This window comes from Macaca fascicularis, chromosome 5 (assembly GCF_037993035.2).
Source record: "Macaca fascicularis isolate 582-1 chromosome 5, T2T-MFA8v1.1".
Classification (NCBI taxonomy): Eukaryota; Metazoa; Chordata; class Mammalia; order Primates; family Cercopithecidae; genus Macaca; species Macaca fascicularis.
The window spans coordinates 102,780,504-102,803,448 of record NC_088379.1 but is presented as its reverse complement, the minus strand read 5'-3'; positions in this window follow the sequence as shown (position 1 = coordinate 102,803,448).

Below are 22,945 nucleotides of genomic sequence, written 5' to 3'. Positions count from 1 at the left end.
ATTGGTATGTGTGCAAAAATATTTATACAAGATGCTAACTGAATTATGCTTATAATAATAATACTTTGAAAAATAACGTCTTTAGGGCACTAAATTAATTATGATTCTTCATATAATTAAATGTTTGGCATCTATTGAAATTTTAATACTGTTAAAATAAGTGTGTAATACTTACTTGATTCTATATATACTATAGTATTAATGGTAGTAAAATTCCCCCTAGGTAGTAAAATTATGAATTATTACTGTTCTCTTTATTCTTTTAAGCACTGTCTGAATCACTTTACGATTATCATATGCTACTTTTACAACCAGAAGTTTTTAAAAATTATTTTTTAAAGCAAAATTGTTCTTACCAGACATAATAGATTTTATTTGCCCATTAAATCTAACTAATAACATAGATGTGCCTTTCCCAAATCAACTTTTTTGAGTCTGATTTTCTCAGAAGGGTGGAAGAGGTCTTCCAATTAATCAGAGCCTGCTTCTCTTTAAATGGATAGAGATATTGAAAGGGAAATTAATGCCATCACTGTCGTGTTCTGCTGGACTAGAAATTTTTTTAGAATGATAAATTCAAGCCATAATAAATTCCTTCCATAGTTTTGATGGAGTTACTTGCTTTCAAAACCCTGTCCAACTTACCCAATTTTAGTTTATTCGGTAAACCAGTCTATGCATTAGTCTCTATTTATACTCATCAATCTGCAGTCCTTAGCTTTGACTTAAACATAATCTTCCTCATCTCAATCCTGCAATTATACTAAGCGAGTTTAATATCAATATGGATGGTATATTACTTTCCTTGAGGTACCATAGTAAATTACCACAAAGTGGGTGGCTTAAGAAAACAGAAATATATTCTCTCACAATTCTTGAAGGTAGAAGTCCAAAATCAAGCTGTTGGCAGGACCATACTGTATTTGAAAGCTTTTTGCAAAATCCTTCCTTGCTTCTAGCTTCTGATGGCTGCTTCTAGCTTCTAGCTTCTGATGGTTGCTAGCAGTCTTTGGCATTCCCTTGTCTCTGAATGTATGACCCCAATTTCTGCTTCCATCTTGATATGACCTTCTAACCTATTTATCTATATATCCATGCTCCAATTTTTTTCTTTTTATAAGGACACCTGTCTAACTTGAATGAGGCCCCACCCTAATTCACTATGGTCTCATCTTAACTTGATTATATCTGCAAAGATCTTACTTTCAAATAAAGTCATATTTACAGTTTCAAGTGCACATGAATTTGGGGAAAAATTTTTCAACCCAGTAAAAATGATTCATCCAAAAACCCTGATTGGTTCTGTGTTCTTTGACTTTCCCATTTTCAACAAGATTACACTAGTCCTTAGTCACATTCTCTTTCAATTATACCCTGGTACTTATCTTGGTACTTGTCACAACCTACAGCCACTTCATTTCTGAAATATTAAACTCAAACTCTGCAGTCTCTGACCAAAACCTCTTTTATCTTCTAATTTGCTTTCCACTGTTTCTGCTATATCTCAAACTCTTTGGAGCTTCCAGTCCATTGATTCCTCTAATTCTCCTGATGCATCTTCATCTTCTTGCCTATTATAGTTTGAATATGGTTTGTTTTTCCTCACCAAATCTCATGTTGAAATTTGATCCCCAATGTTGGAGGTGGGTCTTCAGGGAGGGTGTTTGGGTCATGGAGGTGGGTCCCTCATGAAAACATTAAATGCACTCCCGGGCAAGGAGGTGTGAGTGCTCTGCTCACTCTAGTAGTTTTCAGGAGAGCTGGTTGTTATAAAAATCCAGCCACCTCCTGCCTCTCTCCCTCTTGCTGCTTCTCTCATCACGTGATCTCTACACAGGACAACTTCCCTTCACCTTCTTCCATGAGTGAAAGCAGCCTGAGGCCCTTACCAGATGCAGATGCCCAATCTACTTTCCAACCATCAGAATCATGAACCAAATGAACTTTTTGCTTCTTTGTAAATTATCTAGCCTCAGGTATTCTTTTATAGCAACACTAAATTGACTAAGACATTGCCTTTCCTCACAGTCCTATCCATCTTGGATTCTGTAGTCCATCCCTTGCAAGCAGTCATCACTATCACACTGCCTTACTTCTGGTCTTTTGTCACACACTTGCATTAAAACTCCAAACTCTAGGCCAGGGATGGTGGCTTATGCTTGTAATCCTAGCACTTTGGGAGGCTGAGAGGGATAGATCATTAGGTCAGGAGTTTGAGACCAACCTGGCTGAGACCATGGTGAAACCCCATCTCTCTAAAAATACAAAAAAAAAAAAAATTAGTTTGGCATTGTGGTGCATGCCTGTAATCCCAGCTACTAGGGAGACTGAGGAAGAAGAATCACTTGAACCCAGGAAGCAGAGGTTGCAGTGAGGCCAGATCATGCCACTGCACTTCAGCTGGGCAACAAAAGTGAAAACTCCATCTAAACAACAAACAAACAAACAACAACAACAAAAAACCCTGAATTAATTCAACCATCTACTTTTGTTTTTTATTTATATCCAGAATCCTCACCCCTTATGCAAAATAATTTATATAATCAATTTTATTGTTATCATCATAAATGTGGTATAAAAATATAAATTGAACTTTCAACATTCCTGAGTAATTAAGTTTGGTGTCTTATCTTTTCTAGTCACTTTCTCATTTTTCTCAACTACAAGTTTCAATAATATATTTTTGACTTTTTGTGTACATAGATGACACTTTGACTGTAGGCTTATTTGGAAATGCCCTTTCTTTTGGCTTCCAGGATTCTCCCCTGGCCACTTTCTCAGTCTCCTTTGCAGGACTATCTCACCTTTACTCCCTCTTGAATGCTGGTATGTTGGTGAAACTCAAGATTATTTTCAAAGTTATTTAGACCTGTTCTTACTCAGTAGACATACTGCCAAGACAACATCATCCATTTCCATAGTTTCAATTATAATTTATATTTTAAAGAATTTCAATTTGGTACTTCCAGATATATCCACCTTCTAAGCATCAGCGCTACATATCGACCTACATGTACTTCTACCTGGATGTCTTAAAGGTATATTAACTACAACATGTTGCGAGATTATCTCCATGTCTCTATCAATAAGCCTATGTATTTCCTGCCAGAGATAGGCATACTAATATCTATTCTTCTGTCCAAATCAGAAAGCTTAGCATTGTGTTTTCCCCCCTCTCCTCCTTCAAAGACCACTTTGTTATTCAGTCATTTAAAAAATACTTACTGAACACCACAGTATATTGGACACTGTGTTAGACACTGGGTCAACTATGAGGAGCAAGAATAGGCATGAATCCATTCCTAATGGAGTTCACATTCTAGTGTTGGAAACAAATGATAAACATTAATTCTATAACCATGCCAATATATAAAATGTTTTAAGTGTGATGAATATGTGAATGAGAGAGACAAAGCACTAAAATAACATAATTTAACTTTGGGATACCAAGGAAAGGTATCCTGAGAAAGTAAAGATGGACTCATACCTGTAATCCCAGCACTTTGGGAGGCCGAGGTGGATGGATCACCCGAGTTCAGGAGTTTGAGACCAGCCTGGCCAACATGGTGAAACCCCATCTCTACTAAAAATACAAAAAATTAGCCAGGTATGGTGGCGCACACCTCTAGTCCCAGCTACTCGGGAGGTTGAGGCATAAGAATCTCTTCAACCCAGGAGGGAAGGTTGCAGTGAGCCGAGATCACAATATTACACTGTAGACTGGGCAAGAGAGTGAGACTCTGTCTCAAATAAAAAAGAAAAAAAAAAAAAAAAGGAAAGATGGGATGAGGCAAGAAGTAAGAGTGAGGATTTATCAGTCAAAAATGAGAGAAGAGGATAAACATTAGCAAAGGTCCTGTGGCAAGGGGAAGTATCCTCAGGGCAGGGCCTAGTTGCCAGTGGTGTGAGATGTTGTGCTTGGCCGAATATACATGAGTCAGACTGAGAAGAGCCTCATAGGTCTTGTTAAGTGAATTTTATGTTCATTCTAGGAAATGGAGAGTTTTTGAAGTATTTTAAGCATGAATGTGGCATGATTATGGGATAAGAATATGAATATGAATGAATATGGGGTGGGAAGATAGGAGAAGAAGGTGTCAGAATGAATCTGGCCATTCTGGTTTAGATAACAGGGCACACACTGGACTGACCTCTTAAGTCCTCAAAGTCAGCTACTTTCTTATCTCACTTAGATCTACAGCAGCTTTCTCACCAGTCTCCCAGATTTCCCATTGCTCCCTGCCAGATTCTTTACCCCATTTTCTAAATAAAAAGTCTGATTAGTTTATGCCTCTGTTACTCAGCATAAAGCCCAAATCCTTCATCTTACTGTCAGAAAATATCCTGTGATTATCTGATTTTTTGAATCTTCCAAAACTCATTTCTTGTCTGGTTCTATTTGGATGTCACTTGAAACAATAATCAAATTGAACTATTTTCAGTTTTGTTAATGTTCTATGTTATTTCTTGATCTTCAAATTTTCTAATACTATCTTATCTAATGAGATCATGCTCCCACATCTTATCTTCGTTTTACGGACTAATCCTTATTTAGCCTTCAAGAGTTGGCCTAGACTTCATGACTCCAGGAAGCCTTCTGTTAAAGCTCTTTACTATAAATACTGGATATGTGCCCTTATCCATTTGTATTCATCTAGTAGCCTATATTTTCTTTGATTGTAATAGTTCTTAATTTTTTGTGATTATTTATTTGTCTATGTTTTCTCAGATCATAAACACTTTGAATGTAGGAGTCATATTCTGTTCATTGTGTCTCTAGAACCTGGCATTGTAAGCCATCAATCAACAATTGATGAAAAAAAAAATTGCATTTTTGAATAAATAGATAAATGACATTTTAAATGTCATAATAGGGAATTTGCACTTAATTTGCATGCCCCAAAGCATAATACTTCCAGGGTTACACCAGAGAAATACCTTAATAGGATAAGTTTGATAATATCTTTTTTGACTTTTTTTCTTTTTATAGACTGTATTACGTCAACTCATTGAAAAATTTCCCAGAGAATTTTCTACATTCTTTACCAGATTGGAGGTAAATAATACTTCTTTGTTATTGCTATATGATCATGAAAAAGGTTTGTATTTTGTTAGTAATAGATATAATATAATATGGAATTATAATATATAATAATAGTAATAATTCATCTATTGATCAAGTATTATATAGATTCTAGATACTTTTCCAAATGCTTTGCATGTATTAATTTGTCTGATAACAATGTTATACAGGAGAGATTATTAGTATCGCATTTTGTACACAAGAAAAATGAGACATTGAAAGGCTAAGTAACTTTTCAAAGACCACACATCCAGTAAGGGCCAGAGTGAGAATTGGAATCCAGGCATGCTACGTTTGGAGTCTGTGCTCTTATCCTCTATTCACATTATCTCTAAATCTCATATAATATGAAATAACCAGAAAACTTTTTTTAACTAAGTTGCATTTGAAAGAGAGCACTGAAATCCCACAGACTATTAGATAACATCAGTGCATGCTTTCCCAAAAATGATATTTGTTATTTTCCCTCTAGAATAACCTGTGCTTTAAACATGTCCACAGTTTCTGACTATAGCCTGAGTACCAAAAGAAAAAAAAATTGTTCAGGATCTAGTACAAAAATAAATGTGTAAATTAAGTAATAGAAAACAGCAAAAGATAAATGATATTTGGACCACATCCAAATTACTTTACACTCCAGGCATCAATAAATGCAGCAGGTGGAGCTGTGTGTCTCTAACTTTCATCTGAGAAACTACTTGATGGAGACGTATTGATAACTTTGGATGAAGTGATTATTATTTGCTCTATTTTACCAAGGTCTATTTCAGAGCTACTTTTTCAGACTATATAAAATGGGTAGGAGTGGTTGAGTGATTTTTTTTTCCTTCGGAATGTAAGTATTACCTGTTAACAATTAATTATATGAAGGATGTGCAAATATTATATAATAACGATAAGTTTGGCAATAAGAGGCAGTAACCAGTAGTAGTCATTATTAAAATTATTTAGTTATTTTGAAAATACTTATGGGGTGAGAGAGGCCTATTTTCTGCTTCCCTTTCCTTATTCTTCTCTGTGAGAAATGAGCCAATTTCACATGATTAGATAGGCCTTACACTTCATGATGTGATGCTTTACGTAATAGCAAACAAAATAATGCCACAATTGACAAGAATGATTGATAAGAAAATATGTGCTGTGTCTTTGCCTAGATGTATTTATTTCTTAAACAGCTTATTTTTTAAAGTCATCATAATACTATGATAAGTTAATTTATTTATATGTTTATTTAACAGACATTTACTGACCACCTTCTATGTTTAGGCATTCTTTCAGTGATAAGTGTCCAGTGGTTCACCAGACAGACACAAATACTTACCCTGATTGGAGCTTACATTCTGGTGGGGAAGACAGGTAATAAACAAAATAATTAAGTAAAATATATAGTTTTCAGATAGAGATAATGTCTATGGGGGAAAATAAAGCAAAGAGAGTGAATGAAGAATGCTAGTGGAAGGGGTGGCAACTTTTTTTTAAATGGTCAAAGAAGACACAAGGGTAAAGACTGAAAAAAGAGAGTCAGCAACATGAATATATGAACAAAAAATGTTTCAGGCAAAGCAAAGAGCAAGTGTAATCCTTGTTCAAGAGTGCTGGTGTGCCCGTGCAGAAAGAGCAACAGGAGATGAAAAGAAGATGAATATCTGGGTCTAAGATGTTTACTTTTTTTGTGAGTGAGATGGTATGTTGTTGAGGGTTTTGAAAAGAAAAGTGACATCACCTGATATATTTTAACTGGACCACCCTAGTTACTGTGTTGGGAAATATATAAGGAAGAGAAGAGATTAGTTGGGTCACTAGAACATTGACACAGGCAAGAGATTATAGTGTGTGAACTTGAGTTGGTGGGAAATGATCAGATTCTGGAAATACATTGAAAGTAAAGTCAACAAGATTGTAGATTGTGAGAGCAAAACCAAATCATGAATGACTCAAGATTTTGGACTGAATAACTGGAATCCTGACATTTGCTATAAAATCAAATGGGGAAGAATGCTTCCATTCATGTGTGTTGGGGGAAATCAAGGGGAAAGATCAGGAGTTTGTTTTTGGATATGTTAACTCTGAGATGAGTGTTGTGTATTCAAATATAAACATCAAGTATTAATAGTTAGTTGTATATAAAAGTATAAACTTCAAAGAAGACATCTGGCTTTGTAGTACAAATTTGGGAGTCATCATCATAAAGAAGTTGTGATGGTTAACATTGTCAACTTGATTAGATTGAAGGATGCAAAGTATTGTGCCTGGGTGTGTCTGTGAGGGTGTTGCCCAAGGAGATTAGCATTTGAGTCAGCAGACTGAGAGGCAGACCAACCCTCAGTCTGAGTGGGCACCATCTAATCAGCTGCCAGCATGTCTAGAAAAAGGCAGGCAGGAGAAAGTGGAATGAGGAGCCTGGCTGAGTCTTTCAGCCTTCATCTTTCTCCTGTGCTGGATGCTTCCTGCCCTCAAACATCAGCCTGCAAGTTCTTCAGCTTTTGGACTCTTGGAGTTACCTCAGTGGTTTGCCAGAGGCTCTCAGGCCTTCAGCCACAGACTTAAGGCTGCACTGTTGGCTTCCCTACTTTTCAGGTTTTGAGACTCGGACTGGCTTCTTTGCTTTCAACTTGCAGATGGCCTATTGTGAAACTTTACCTTGTGATCGTGTGAGTCAATACGTTTTAATAAACTCCCCTTCACATATACATCTATCCTATTAGTTCTGTTCCTCTAGAGAACCCTGACTAATACAGAAGGTATTTAACACCATGAAACAAGAAAGCAAATATTAAGGGAGTGAGGATATAGATATTCTCTGTCTAATGTGGTAACCACAACCACATATAGACACTGACCACTTGAAATACTACTCTCAATTGAGACATACTGTTAAGTGTGAAATGTATATCAGATTTTGAAGACTTAGTATGCAAAAAAGAATGGCAAACATTTTACTAACTTATCTATATTACTAGTTGTTGAAATGATATCTCAATACATTGGATTATATATAATTAAAATTATTTTTTCTGTTTCTTTTTTCTTGATAATGTAGCTGGAAGAAAATTTAGTATTACATATTTGACTCATACTTGTAGCTTATATTTTGATTGAGCAGTGAAACTATAGAGAGAAAGAGGTCCAATGATTGAGCTCTGGGAGCTCTTAGATTAAGATATTTGGAAGGTGAGGGGAAACCAAAAACTAGATTGAGATGGGACAGCTAATGATGTGAGAAAGATACCAGGAGATGGTTGCACCCAGAAAGTTAAATGAAGAAAATATCTCAAGGAGGAAGGAGTGACCTACCACAGCAAATTTTTTAATGAACTGTGATGCCTCAAAATTAGGGTTGAGGATTGATAATTGGATTAGCTGCATCAAGATTATTGCTATTTGGGTAACAGTAATTTCTGTGGAGCTGTAGAGTGAGAGACTAACTCAAATGTTTACAAGACAGAATTAGAGAAAAGAGTTTGGAGGACATTTTTAATATAGGAAACTCTTTGGAAGTATATTACTATAAAGACAAGAAATAAATAAAATAATAGTTGTGGGGGTAATGCAGTGCAATTGAGAGATGCCTTTGTTAGAAGGGAGACACAGCAGCATTTTTTAAGGAGATTGTGACAAGCCATATCGGAGTGGAGAAGACTTGTTACTTAAGAATAACCTTAGTCTGGAGGTGAGGGTTTGAGGTTCTCTCATTAAAAATGTTAAGAGATGAGAGATAGATGGGAGGTGGTTTTTTGAAAATCAGAGCTTTTATGGGGAAACCTGTCTTTAATATATAAACAATAAAATTTATCCTTGAGGAATTACAGAGTAGTGTGCCTTACAATATTATTTATTTATTTCATTAAGTTGCGAACTCTAAGTGAGGGAGGAAGTAGAGAGAACAATGGTTTCAACAATGATGAATGAAACTTTGGCTCTCTTTTACTTTGATGAGCATTCTTTGAAGGTTTTGCTTTCACTACTGATTGGAGTTACACGAAGTAATTAATAATGAACATATTTTGACATTAAAGCCTACATGAAAACCATGGTTGCTTGAAGATGAAGGGGGAAAAAAGCCGTGTGCAAAATAAACTTTCAGCTTTTGTATAAAGGAATAAGGTCCAGGTTTTGCTTTTTCAATGGCTAAGCACTAAATCACTAAGAATTCAAATCACCATATGTGTCTGAATGCTTTCAAGAGAAAGAATTATTGTAATACACATTTTTCATTACTTAAAGTTCAACATTTACTATTGAATACCATATGTCAACTGTTGTGATACAAAAGTGAATAAAGACATTGTTCCTGCCTTTAAGAGTCTGATATATCAGCAGAAGGGTCACTCCTATAAACAAGCAATAGAATAACAATAATATTGAGCATCTGTTATTTGTAAGGTACAGTTCTCACAACAACCATATAACATAGATATCAAATTTGGTCAGTAGTGAAACTGTTATTGTAACTAATCTACACTCTGTTAACAATACAGCAGAAGTAGAATTTAACTCAATTTGGTTTAGTTCCAAAACTCACATTCTTTTCTCTATTGTATATTCTTCTTTATGATAGATTCTATTTCTTCTATTCTAAAGATAGAATCTATCTTTATGATAGATTATTGAGTAATCAATTACCTCAAAACAGTGGCTTAAAGCAACATTTATTATCTCAGGTTTCTGTGTGGATGGAGTCTGGGAATGCCTTTATTGTGTCTTCTCACTCTGGTCCTTCACAGACTGCAGTCAAGTGTCAGCTGGTGCTGCAGTCATCCCAAGGCTCTACAGGAAGAAAGGTCATCTTCAGGCTTGCTCATGTGGTTGTTGGCAGGATTCAGTTTTTCTCTGGCAGCTGGACTGAGGGAATCAGATCCTCATGAGCTGTTGACCAGACACCTATCTTAGTACTTTGTCTCATACGCCTCTCCCCATACAGCATTTCACAACATGATAACTTTCTTCATCAAAGCAAGCAAATGAGAGAGTAAGAATGGGTTAGCAAGATGGAAGCTAGAATCTTTCTTTTAAGCTGATGTTGGATATGACATTCCATCACTTTGGTTGTATTCTATCCATTAGAAGCAAATAATTAAGTTCGATTGACATTGAAATGGAGGAGATTACACAAGGGCATGAATACTAGGCATCAGGCATCATTTGAAACTATTTTAGAAGAGGCTACCACAAGCAGTATACAAAATAAACTAGTTTCTCAGAGAAGTCTTTAAATCTAATAAATTTTAACAAAGTAGGAGTAAATAATCTAACAGATTTTAATAAAGTTGGAGTAAGAACCGAAAAGAAGCAAGAGGTATTTGAATTGTGGGATGGAGCTTGTACAGTAGTTAAATTACATTGTGTTATGGGATTTTTGTATGGATGGGGAAAGTTAAAACATAAGAGGAGAAAGGCATTTCTGGAAGCTGCAAGAATATAGAGAAGCATGCTGCGCCATGAAGCTATGGAGACAAGTCATGGATAAAATTGTAGACAATAGATCTTAAATTTTGGGAAGGCTAAGAATCCATTTGAATAGTTGAGGAAAAAACAATACTGTTCTCAAAGGAAAATACCATATAAATACAACAGGTTTTGTTTGTTTGTTAGTTTTGTTTTTTACTTTTCTAAGACCCAAGTTAAAAAACAAACAAAACCCTTAAAGTTAATTAGGGCTGAGAAAATTTTTGAAGGGCGTTATTCCTAGGAAATTGGAATTTTATTCTACGAGGTAATGATCAGTCTCTGAAGAAACGTTAAAAAGGAGAATAATTGAGAGTATTTACTAACAATGAATGCAGTGTTACTAATGGATTAGGGGGAAAGAGGCAGATTATTAAGCTATTTTAGTAATTCAGGCAATTAGATAAATATATCTGAGTAGGGCAATGATGATTGGGTAGGAAAAGAGACTTATCTCTGGGAGGTATAATCAATTGAACTTGACTAAATTAAAACTCAGATGGTATAGAATGGAGGATGATTTTAGATTTCTGGTTTTAGAAACTGGATGAAAACATTTTGAGAGATATGATACTTTTTGGATAAGAAGACAAAAAAATCATCAACATAAGTGTGTGCATATTAACAAATATATCAATTTTCCTAGAAATAAAAGAGCAAATGTAATGTTTAAGAAAAAAGATATACTTGTGTGGGCTATTTGTACATAACTGTTTAAATACAACATTCGCCTAGATTAAAAATACAAATCATGCTGCACAATGGAACGTGGAGAAAATTAAAGTAGAATGGGACTGTCAACAACAGAAATTAGGTACAAAAATGCTGAGAATGCACAGCAGTTCTATTAGAATATTGTAGACTAAATTAATTAATGGAATTGGACCTTTTAATTTAATTAATGAGGTTTGAGCCAGATAATGCTTTTTATTTTATTACTCACTGAGTTGACTTATACATGCTCAAAGAATATTTCAAATTACCTTAGGCTCAGGGTCACCACCCTTATTTCATTATTTGTTTCTTTTCCTCCTTCTCAAGTTTATACCTCAAAGTCCCTTTGGAAATCTCAACTAGCCTAAGATGGACAAGAAGAATAGGAAGTAATACAGGTATAAATTTATTTTCTTCTCTTGGCAATAACTTATGTGATTTTAAAAAACTCATGGCCATGAGGATGACCATAATTTCTAGGTGTTGGGAAACAGGAGCCCACCCTTCTGCCTGTCAGTCACCTTTTTTAATCTTGACAGATTTAGTAGTTATAATTTAGACAGCAATACTTTGGTCCCTATATGTGGTCATGACAAAATGCCATATGAATGCTGATATTCTATTATTTGAGCTTTGACTTGATGCTGACTTCAATTTAATTCACTAAGAATGTTAGGGCCATTTGGCTGAACCATCAACAGTAAAACACGTTTACTAAGTTCTGTTATGGATGCAGGAATGAATTTTACATATTTATAAACTATGGCCATTCGCTTCAAGAACTATAAACCTATTAACAGTCATAAGAGTATATAAATAATTATGTAGAAAGGAAAATTATAATTAAAACATTGCTAAAGTATGATGAAGGTTGAGAAGAAGGGAAGATAATACCTATTGTAAGGAATCCAGAAATATCTCATTTGGCAGGTGATACCTGAAACAATCTGGAAGTGACAGGTAGAAATTTTGAGAAATAAAGGTAAAGCAGAAGAAATAGGAGAAAACATAATCATAGAACATAGGGATGTATCACTATTGAGTAAAGTTTAATTAAATAATAATGAAAGATGAGATTGGAAAGATAGAGTTGAAGTAAAATTAGTCTATTCTGGCTGCGTTGTCACTAAAAATGAAATAAAATACGTATCGATGTTTGTTGCAGAAACTGGCCAACTGTTTATCAAACTTGAGTCCTTTTCTTCCCTTAGATAGATATTAACTGCATTTACAAGCATCACTTGCATTTATGTGTGGCTATATGATTACATTTTGATAATGACGTGAAGTATCTCCATATTTAGCCCATATAAAACATTGAATGCAATCCTCCTTGTTCTTTCCCTTTCAGAACAAATTTGGAATATTCATATTATCTGATTTCTAGACTTACTACAAAGTTAAAGTAATAAAAACAATGTGTTGTTGGTTAAAACATAAAAACATAAATCAATGGAACAGAATAAATAGTCCGGAAATAGACCCAAACAAATAATAAACTGGTATTTGATGAAGGCACCAATGCTGTTTAGTGAAGAAAAATAATCTTTTCAATAAATGGTGTTAAAACAATTGGACATCCATATGCAAAACCACGGACCACAACACATACCTCACATATTTTATAAAGGGTAGACCAAAATGGATTTCAAGCCTAAATGTAAAATGTAAACTTCTAAAACTTCTGGAAGAAATCACAAATTAATATCTTTATAATCTTTGGTTTGTGAGTTTTTGCATAAGACATCAGAAGCATAATGTAAAAGAGAAAAATTGATAAATTAGAGTTTATTAAAATTAAAATATTTTGATCTGTGAAAGAAACTATCATGAGAATAAAAGCATCAACCACAGAGCTGCAGAAAATATTTACAAATCACACTGACAAAGAAATTGAGTTTCAAATTCTAAAGTTATAAAAATAAAACAGAAAAATAAACCTATAAAATGAGCAAAATATCTGGATGCTGCAGCAAAGAAGGTGTTTTAATAACACATGATCATATGAAAAGATGCTCAACAAAATTAATCATTAGGGAAATGGAACTTCAAATCACACGAAATACTGGTACTTATTTACTAGCATAGCTAAAACAAAATCAGAAACAAAAACTAACAATACCAAGTGCTGGTGAGGATGTGGAGCAACTGGAACCATTTGGTGGTAAGAGCATGTGATGGTTAATATTGAGTGTCAACTTGATTGGATTGAAGGATGCAAAGTATTGATCCTGGGGGTGTGCCAAAGGAGATTAACATTTGAGTCAGTGAACTAGGAAAGCCAGACCCACCCTCAATCTGGGTAGGCACAATTTAATCAGCTGCCAGTGTGGCCAGAATAAAAGCATGCAGCAGAATGTGAAAAGACTAGACTGGCTTAGTCTCCCAGCCTACATCTTTCTCCCATGCTGGATGCTTCATGCTTTTGAACATGGGACTCAAAGTTCTTCAGCTTTAGGACTTGGACTGGCTTCCTTGCTCCTCAGCCTGCAGACGACCTATTGTGGGACCTGACCTTGTGATCATGTGAGTCAATGCTCCTTAATAAATTCCCCTTTATATATACATCTATCCTATTAGTTCTGTCCCTCTAGAGAACCCTGACTAATACAGAATGTAAAATGGTACAATTACATTGGAACATCATTTAGCAATTTCTTGTAAAGTTAGGCATATACTTGCCATATGAACCAACAATCCTTCCAGGTATTTTCCCTAGAGAAATACAAATTTATAATTAAACATAAGTTTGTTTCTGAATAGATATCAGCTTTATTCTTAACCATCACACATCTGGAACAAAATCATTTGTATTTCAATTTTTGAATGATTAAACAAATTGTAATATATCAATACAAAGGATTTTACCCAGGAATACAAAGAAGAAAATACAGATTTATGAAACAATATAAACATATCTCAAATTAACTTTTCTAAGTGAAAGAACTTAAACCCCCATAGATACATATTAAATGATTCCATTTCTATAATATTTTTGAAAATACAAAACTGTATTTATAAGAACATATTAGTGTTTTCCAGGGATTTGGAAAAGTGGAAGGGAGTGGACCACAGAAGAAAAATTTAGGAGAATGGAACTGTTCTATATTATGACTGTGGTGGTGAATACACAACTCTATGCATTTGCCAAAATTCATAGAACTTTATGTCATAAAGAGTGAATTTTACTGTATATAAATTGAAAATTAATATCGAACAATTAAAAACATAAGGACACAAAACTCTGTGGTTTCAATTTTTCTGGTACTAAAAAATCTAATGTTTCTATAAAATGAATTCACTGATACTATTAATATATTGCAATCAATAATAATTTCAGCAACAAAGCGGATTGTAGGGAATATGCACTCATGTTTCCAGGATGGATCAATGAAATAATTACACAAGAGGATATAGAAAATGGAGTGCTTTACTGGGAGTATGAAGACATAAGATTAGAGCCTTGTCCTGAAACTTAATCATCATGTGACCTTGAGAGAGATCCTCAAGCCTGCTTTACCACCTGTAAAAGGGAATAATCGGATAGTTATTAGGGATTTCTTGAGGACTAAAATTATCTATTTTTACTTGAAGGATCTAGGATAGAGCCTAGCATATGAAGCTTGTCAATCAATGTTTGGTGTATCTGAATCTGAGAGTGTTTATGGGTGATATAGTCTTATTCAGGATGATGAAGCTTATCAGGGAGAGACTCTCCTTGTAAAGTTAGATTAATCTTTATTTCCTCATAACAACACTTTTTTAAATAAAAAAAGACCCCTCCCAATAAAACCTTTTGACTTTTCCCTCTATATTAGTCAGCTCTGGACACTGTATCAAAATACCATGGGCAGGATGGTTTAAACAACATTGATTTCTCACGATTCTAGAGGCTGGGAAGTCTAAGATCAAGGTGCTGTCAGTTTTGGTTCTTGGGGAGAGCTCTCTTTCTAGCTTGTAGACAGCCACCATCTCTCTGTGTACTCACAGTCTTTCCTCAGTGTGTGCACATGGAGTGAGAGAGAGAAAGAGAGAGATAATGTTCTTGTGTCTTTTCCTCTTCTTATAAAGGCACTAATCCTATTTTGAGTACAGCACACTCAGTATCTCTTCTAAACCTAATTATTTGCCAAATGCTTCACCTCCAAATACTATCACATTGGGGGTTAGGGCTTCAAAATATGAACTTTGTGGGAGATAAAAATCCCTACTGATTACCCGGATCTCTCATGCCTGTAATCCTAGCACTTTGGGAGGCGAAGGCAAGGGGATCACCTTAGATCAGGAGTTCGAAACCAGTATGGCCAACATGGTGAAACCTCATCTCTACTAAAATTACAAAAAATTAGCCAGGCATGGTGGTGCGTGCCTCTAGTCACAGCTACTCAGGAGGCTGAGGCAGGAGAATTGCTTGAATCTGGGAGGTGGTCATTGCAGTGAGCCAAGATCTTGCCATTGCACTCCAGCCTGGGCAACAGAGTGAGACTCAACCTCAAGAAAAAACAGACAGACAGACAAACAACAAAAAATTATCCTGATCTTTGACCGCAAATACCACAAGAAACAGTTCCAATTTTCATGACAACAAAAATAGCAATAACAAACAATATAACAACAGCAACAAAAACCCAGGAAAATTGGCATTCATCGGGTGTAGATTCAAACCCTTATCAGCTGTGCCACCCTAAGGAAATTAACATTAATTTACTTTAAGTTTATTTGTAAAATAGACATAACAATATCTACATTAAAAATTTGCTTTGTAGATTAAATGAGAGATGGTAAATTCAACAACATACTTCAAATATATTGAAAAATAAAAGTAATCATATTATGATAATTATTTTTTCATTAATTGTATTTTCATGTTCCAGAGTTTATTTATGTAAAAATATGCTTTCCTAAAACATAAAAAATAATGTTGGAAAAATTTTTAGACAATACTTCTATATATTTTTTATTTTTAATACTTGAAGTATTTTGAACAACTGCCTTTATCTTTAACCTTGGTAGTAAAAGGTGAGCTTGCCAACAGATAATAATTAGATAATAGTGTTGTTTATATGCATTTGGTGATGCATATAAACATATTTTTATTTGTGGAACAACCATAATAGTGTGAGTTAGGATGTTGCATCCTTGGCAATAATAGTAATACTCTTATTTGTCTTCATGTATTATTGTAACTGCGCCTTTTACCATTACACTTATTTTAGCATAGTGGATGATTATATTTTCAGAACAGCTTGTTGCTAATGTATACAGTGTCATTTAATATTCAAATGATACTCTGGTAACTTTATAAATACTAAACTAAACAAAGTACTAATGAGATCTAAAAGAATAGCCAAGCCTTTTTAGTAAAGTGCTCTTATTTGTCTTTCTCTTGCTCAGATCGGTATATATGCCTTTAAAATCTATTTCCCGGGAAAACACTTTATTATTAATTTCTGTGCATAATTTGATGGGGGCAATTTTGACATTTAAAAAAATCTGACAGCAGGTGCTAAAAAAGTTTTTGGGAAATAATATTACCAGATATAGGAAAACCATAGTCATCACTTACTACCAGAAATTTTTCATTTTCTACATTTCAGAAAGGCATGAGATATCCAAATGAACTGGAAACCATGTAATTTTCAATTTATGAATTTGCTTCTCTCATTCATGGGTTCATAAATTTGTTTCTCTCTCTAGAAACATGGAAACAGAAAATATGAAAAAAATTCTTCTTTAAAATTTGTAGTCCTGTACATCTGATTTCATAGAAAAGAAAACAAAGTAGTCAGAAAAAGAGAGAGATGGAGAGTGGGAGGGAGAATGAAAAAAGAAAGAAAGCTAAATTAAAACTTTAACATCCAACTCTAAGTTGAATTTTGATTTAACCTACTAATACCTTGATTAAAACTAAAATGCCCATCACTTATATGAATGTCTTTTGTTCCCAACAATTTACACCATTTTATGGCCTATTTCATTGCATCATAAATGTCATAATGACCAAATGTTCCATGAAATGTCATAAAATGACATGAATTACAGCTATCATCCAGGTCTACGTCTGGAAAATCCAGTTTCTGGCTCAGGCTCAGGTTATGTGCTTTTTGTGTTTCAAAATTTCTGTGTACTGTGACACTGAGTTAATTAATTTTACTTTATCATCCAAATGTACTGTGATTCTCTCTCAAAAAGCAATTCATTAGCTTGGAGAGTACATACTTAACTGAATTAAGCATCTTCCAATCATGAGGTTGTTATTTATTTAAATATCAGCTATTTAAAGATTCTTAAAACCTCAACTTGACAAGACTTTCTGGCATGCTAATTCTTTACAAATAATGTTTCATTTTCAATATTAGAACATGTGCTGCTCTGAGACTTATTAAGGGGTATGAGTTTTTATCATACTGTTCAAATTCAGTAATGAATGCCATGTTCTTTGGCCACCCTATTCTCCCATTATGCTGTGCATGCCAGAACACAATTTGATGGTTTCCTAAATGTGAGTAAGAAAAAAGGGAAAGAATCATAATGATGCTCTTTACACAATTGTGCTGCCTACACTTGCATTACTAAACTTATTTTCACAAGTTGATGATACTCCTTAGCTTTGACCTGACTGGAAATTTAGCTTGGTAGCTAAGAAGCAGTTTTTAAAATATTAGTTGTTGATATATATAAGCATTTTAAAGCATTTTACTTCTCTTTTTTCTTACTCAAAACAGGAAAATGATGATACAGCTTATAGACTGAGAATTAATGCGTCTACTAATTAATTCAATAAGTATTTATTGAACCTCTACTGAATCTGGGCATTGTGGCTTTGAGTAGGAAATAAACACAGCAAATGTGGTTTCTTTCTCCTTCATGAAACTTAACCAGGAACTCAGAAAACAAACATATATTTATATATCCATTTCTAAGTGTCTGGCTTTGGTAAATTAGGGCATTTTCTACAGAATTTCATTTTCCAAATCTACAGAGGAATAAAAATTTAAATACTTGAACCAGGCTTTTCAATTCTTAATGCTATTCTTACTCCTTTCTACTTTGAAAATTTTCGCTACTCTTTACCATTGAATAAATTACAGGGAAACTAACTTAATCCTTCCTTCCCTGTGGTATACATCCTTGTGGACAACCAATATAATTGTAAATAAAGAACACTTTGCTACGCTTGGTTTTCAGTCTCTCTCAGCATAGTCCTGCTTGGAGAGAAGAGTAATGAGTAACTGAATAGTAATATATGTCCTGGGCCTCTGCAGGCAAAGTTTCATCATATAGAAATGTTAGATGGTGTGGAAAGATCAATGAATGATGTAATATATGTCCTAGGCCTCTGCAACTATACTCCTATCTCTAGCTTCCTCAACAAAACGTTTTTTCTTTTATTTCTTTCAACACCTAGTTAATTCACCACTTTGTTTCTCATCAATTCCTAGCCTGACACATAATAGTCATTCAAAAAAATTAACTACTTTATTAGAGAAGTGTGGTCCATTCCATTTGGCACGCACTTTGGCCTTCAAGGGCTATGTTTTCTTGAAATAATTATTGTCCTTTACAGGATGCAGGGCATGCTACCTCCAAATACAGCACCTTGACATTTTTTTAAAATGGCAGAAGTAGGAAGGTTTATCTGACCTTCTCCCACTGTTCTCCTCTGACTCAGGCCATAGAAGAATTCTATGACCTTGCTCTAAAGATCATAAGACTCTCATTCTAGAGGATTCCTCCCTGTACCTGGAGGAAATGAAAGAAGAAAGAGACACCAAGAAGATTCTGATCAAAGAGGATTTGCTAAGTTTCCCCAATTTTATTATCATTTTATCATATCATTTTGTCTTCTAATTGTACTTCTTCACAACAGCCCATAAAAGTACAGTTTTCCCTGTTTCTTCAGGTTTTAATTTCTGAAGGCTCCCATGCCATGCAAAACTTAAATTGATCTGTATGCTTTTCTCTTGTTAATCTGTCTTTTGTTATAGGGCCTCAGACATAAACTTTGTGATGGGTAAGAAAAAGATACTACTTTTTCCTCCCTATACTCATATATAAAAAATAAAATCTAAAACGATTTTGTAAAAAATGTTTAGGGTTAGACAAAAGAGCCCTAAAATAATCAGAGTTGTCATATTGGAGGCTTATGTGGTTGGACAATGAATTTTAAGGCAAATACAGGTGCTTAACTTCTTATAATGCCCCGAAGAGAAAATCCTAAAGCCCAACTCAGCAACAATAGTCAGAGTTTATATAAGACAATTTATATATTCCTTGGGAGAAATTACTACAGTGCTTGGGGCACTTTATAATGTAGAAAAATATACTGAGAAAACTTGTCAACCACTGTTTCAAAAGTACTAAGTGCATGTGTGAATAATTCACTTGATTTCAATCTCTACAAAATGAATCTAATCACCAAAGAAAAAGATTGGAAGAAAAATATTTATTTAAGAATTTTATAAAGTTCTGAAACTTCCCATCTGTGTCCATTTGCCTAAAATCTGTCTCTCATGCCAATATAATTTATAATTTCCTTTTTAGGATTTTTTTTAAGCTTAGGATATCATTAAAAATTCCTACATTTAGGAAAACCATGCAAACTTAAACTTGGAACTCCTTGAATTTTCCTAATTAGTAATTCCAATTGCAAGAACTTCTAATCCAGAAACAAAACAGAATGAAATACAAAACCTTATAGAAATATTTAAGTGCTTGGAAGAAACATGTCATATAATAATAAATGCGATATTTAGCCTTGCATGACCAAGCCAAAGAGGAATATTTATATTATATAGAGAGTAACATATTACTTAAAGGTTGTACACTCAATCATGTTTGCTATATGGCTTGTTTGGTTCTAGTGTATCTTTTAAACTTTCCATTTAATTTGGTCTCTCAATGTTATCATTTCACAGTGGTATATTTTGAATATTTTTTTAAAAGGAAAATTTAAATATATTTACAGAATGTTTTACTTTGTGAATGACATTATGCTAAGCATATTAAAAGATATAAAGATAAGTAAGACATCATCTATCCCATGAAAGAGCTTAAGCAGTCTAGAAGGAGAAATGAGCTGAGTACATTTAATAGAAAAAAATACTTAGTAGAATATGGGAGAGTTGTTTTGAATATTAAGTACTTTTCCTATGTTTTTTATTTTCAAGAATATGCTAAATATTTCAATTGCTAATAATGGAAACAAAAACTTAAGGGTTCATCTCCATAACATGAGTAACAAATATATGTGCATTTATTATCGTCTCACTGTATTTCAGTTCCTTTGTTTTGGAAAAAGCAGAACATAGGTAGAGATTTTCAGGTTATTGAAAACATTTCACACCTTTAATGTGCAGAATTTGGTTGTCTTTTCTATCTTAATATCTTCTCTAGAAGGCTGTCATTTCTTAAAAGACAAAATGAACATTTTAATGTTTAATGTATGGCTGTATGCTGTGATATTCAAGAGCTGCGGAAACTGAATGAATGTCAGTTTGAAGAGACGTTCAGTAAGCTGCAGAATATGAACTTTGAACTGAAACACTATTGCTTATACAGTACACGATAACCTCTTTTTGTTAAATCTTTGTCATTACATACGATTATATTCTACTAGTCCTCATTATTTTCATCAGATTAGTGATTTTGTTGCCTTGCTGTGATGATTGAACTTGAGCTGACATAGATTGACTGCCTATATGGTACAGTGGGCTAACTTGCTGTTTGAATTTAGACAAGGCTTCTCTTCCATCTGAATTACATGAAACAATCATTTTGCATGTAGGAATAATAGCATAACAAACTAGCTAAAACAGAAACAAAAACATTCCATAGAAATGTAAGAAATGGTATCAAATTAACAATATTGTCATTAAACAACTTTATGTTCTCTTATCTTAGAGCAGAGAGATCTAAGGATTGATCTTGGGAAGGATTGCTTGGGAAGGATTTACACAGAGTTTGAATTATTAAACTAAACTAAACTAAACTAAACTAAAATGGATCTCAGTACTGAGAATTCCCCAAGCAGAACAAGCCAGCTAGGCCCCACAAGCAAAAGTTAATCTTTCTTTATTTGTGAAGGTAAGTAAAACTAAACAGGCTATTTCTTGTAAATGCCTCTGATAATCAAAAATAAAACTAAGTCACCTTCCAAAAATGGTAAAAATAATTCCTATTAATTGATCCCCTCCTATCTGGAATCCCACCATAATACCCATGACTGTACAGGTCAAAAAAACTCCCTGATTTTCACTAAGTGAGCCAGCCTGTAACAGCCCTTCTCCGAGCTTTTAACCCATTACTTTGAGTTTAGAGTCTGTTGGATCACGATCTGCACTTGTGTGAGAATAAACATTAACATTTCCTTTGCTAATTTGATTTGATTTATATTTTGACAGTTCAAAGAAAGTTTTTTTTTCGTTTTTGCTTGGCCAGATCCAAAAAATTATCCAACTGTATTACCTTAATTGATAGAAGATATATTCATCTAAGATCTGTTACATGGCAAAGTCTGTGCTAAGTATTAGCTGTGCAGAGGGGCAGGACTAGTCCCTAATTTGAAAACATTTACAATTGAGGTTGATTCCTGACAATAGTAGGCAGACTTTATTCATGGAAACCATCATGATAGCTATAGGGACTACTGCTGTGGGATTTTGTGGTAGGGGAGATTGTGCTCAACTCCAAATACAACAAGGAAAAGTGGGAATTTATACCCAGGGAGCCAAGTAGGGGATTGTGGATGCAAAATTACTAAGAGAAAACTCAGGGGTAAAGAGGAATTATAGCTAAAACCAGCTTAACCAGATTCTTGCTGAAGGCGGACCACTGTGATCAGACATTCCCTGGGGAATGGTGGAGGAAGAGGAACCCGATCAGATATTGAAGATGATCTAATATTAAGGGTGGAAGATCCTGGCTAAACTAACTTAGCAGAATTCTTGCTAAAATTGGGTTCTTGAAGGATATACCCCAGGACAGGGTCTAGTTGGGCTCAGAGGAACCTGATGGTCAAGCAAAGGATTTTTGTCAGGGAATCACAAGTTTAAAAAAAAAAAAACTAAAATGCAACATAGAAACTAAATTTTGCCAACCCTTCAAGGAAGTTATAACTCTTATTTTATTTTAAAGTTTCTAGATCTTTCCACTAGTTCTGTGAGGTAAGCAAAACCAAAACAACAAAATTAATGCAAATCAGTAATACTTTGCAAATATAGCTTAACACTGTATTAAAAGAAAACAACTCATGAAGTAGTCTTACGACTTCAAAGATTAGTTGATGTTAGGAAATCTAATATTGTAATTTACTGCATTAACAGGTTAAAGAGGAAATGAAATATTATTAAAGTGATACATATCCAACATTATGTTATGAATTATAATACACATTACTGGAAAAAAAATCTTTTTGTAGATAAAGAAAGGGATACTGAGCCCTTAGCAGAAAACTATTGCAAAATCCTATCTTCTGGTGATATATGAAGAGCTTTCTTATTGCAGTCAGAAATAATACATTCATGGCTACTTTCACATGTTTTCAGTGTTGTGCTATATAATATGCCTAAACTTAGATTAGCATAGCTGATAAATTTACATTTCCCAAAGTTGTTATTTAAACCTCTATCTTCCTTTAATAATCCATTATGTATTCCTAACCTTTTCATTCTTAGATTTATTTTGAGCTCCTTTATGGTTATT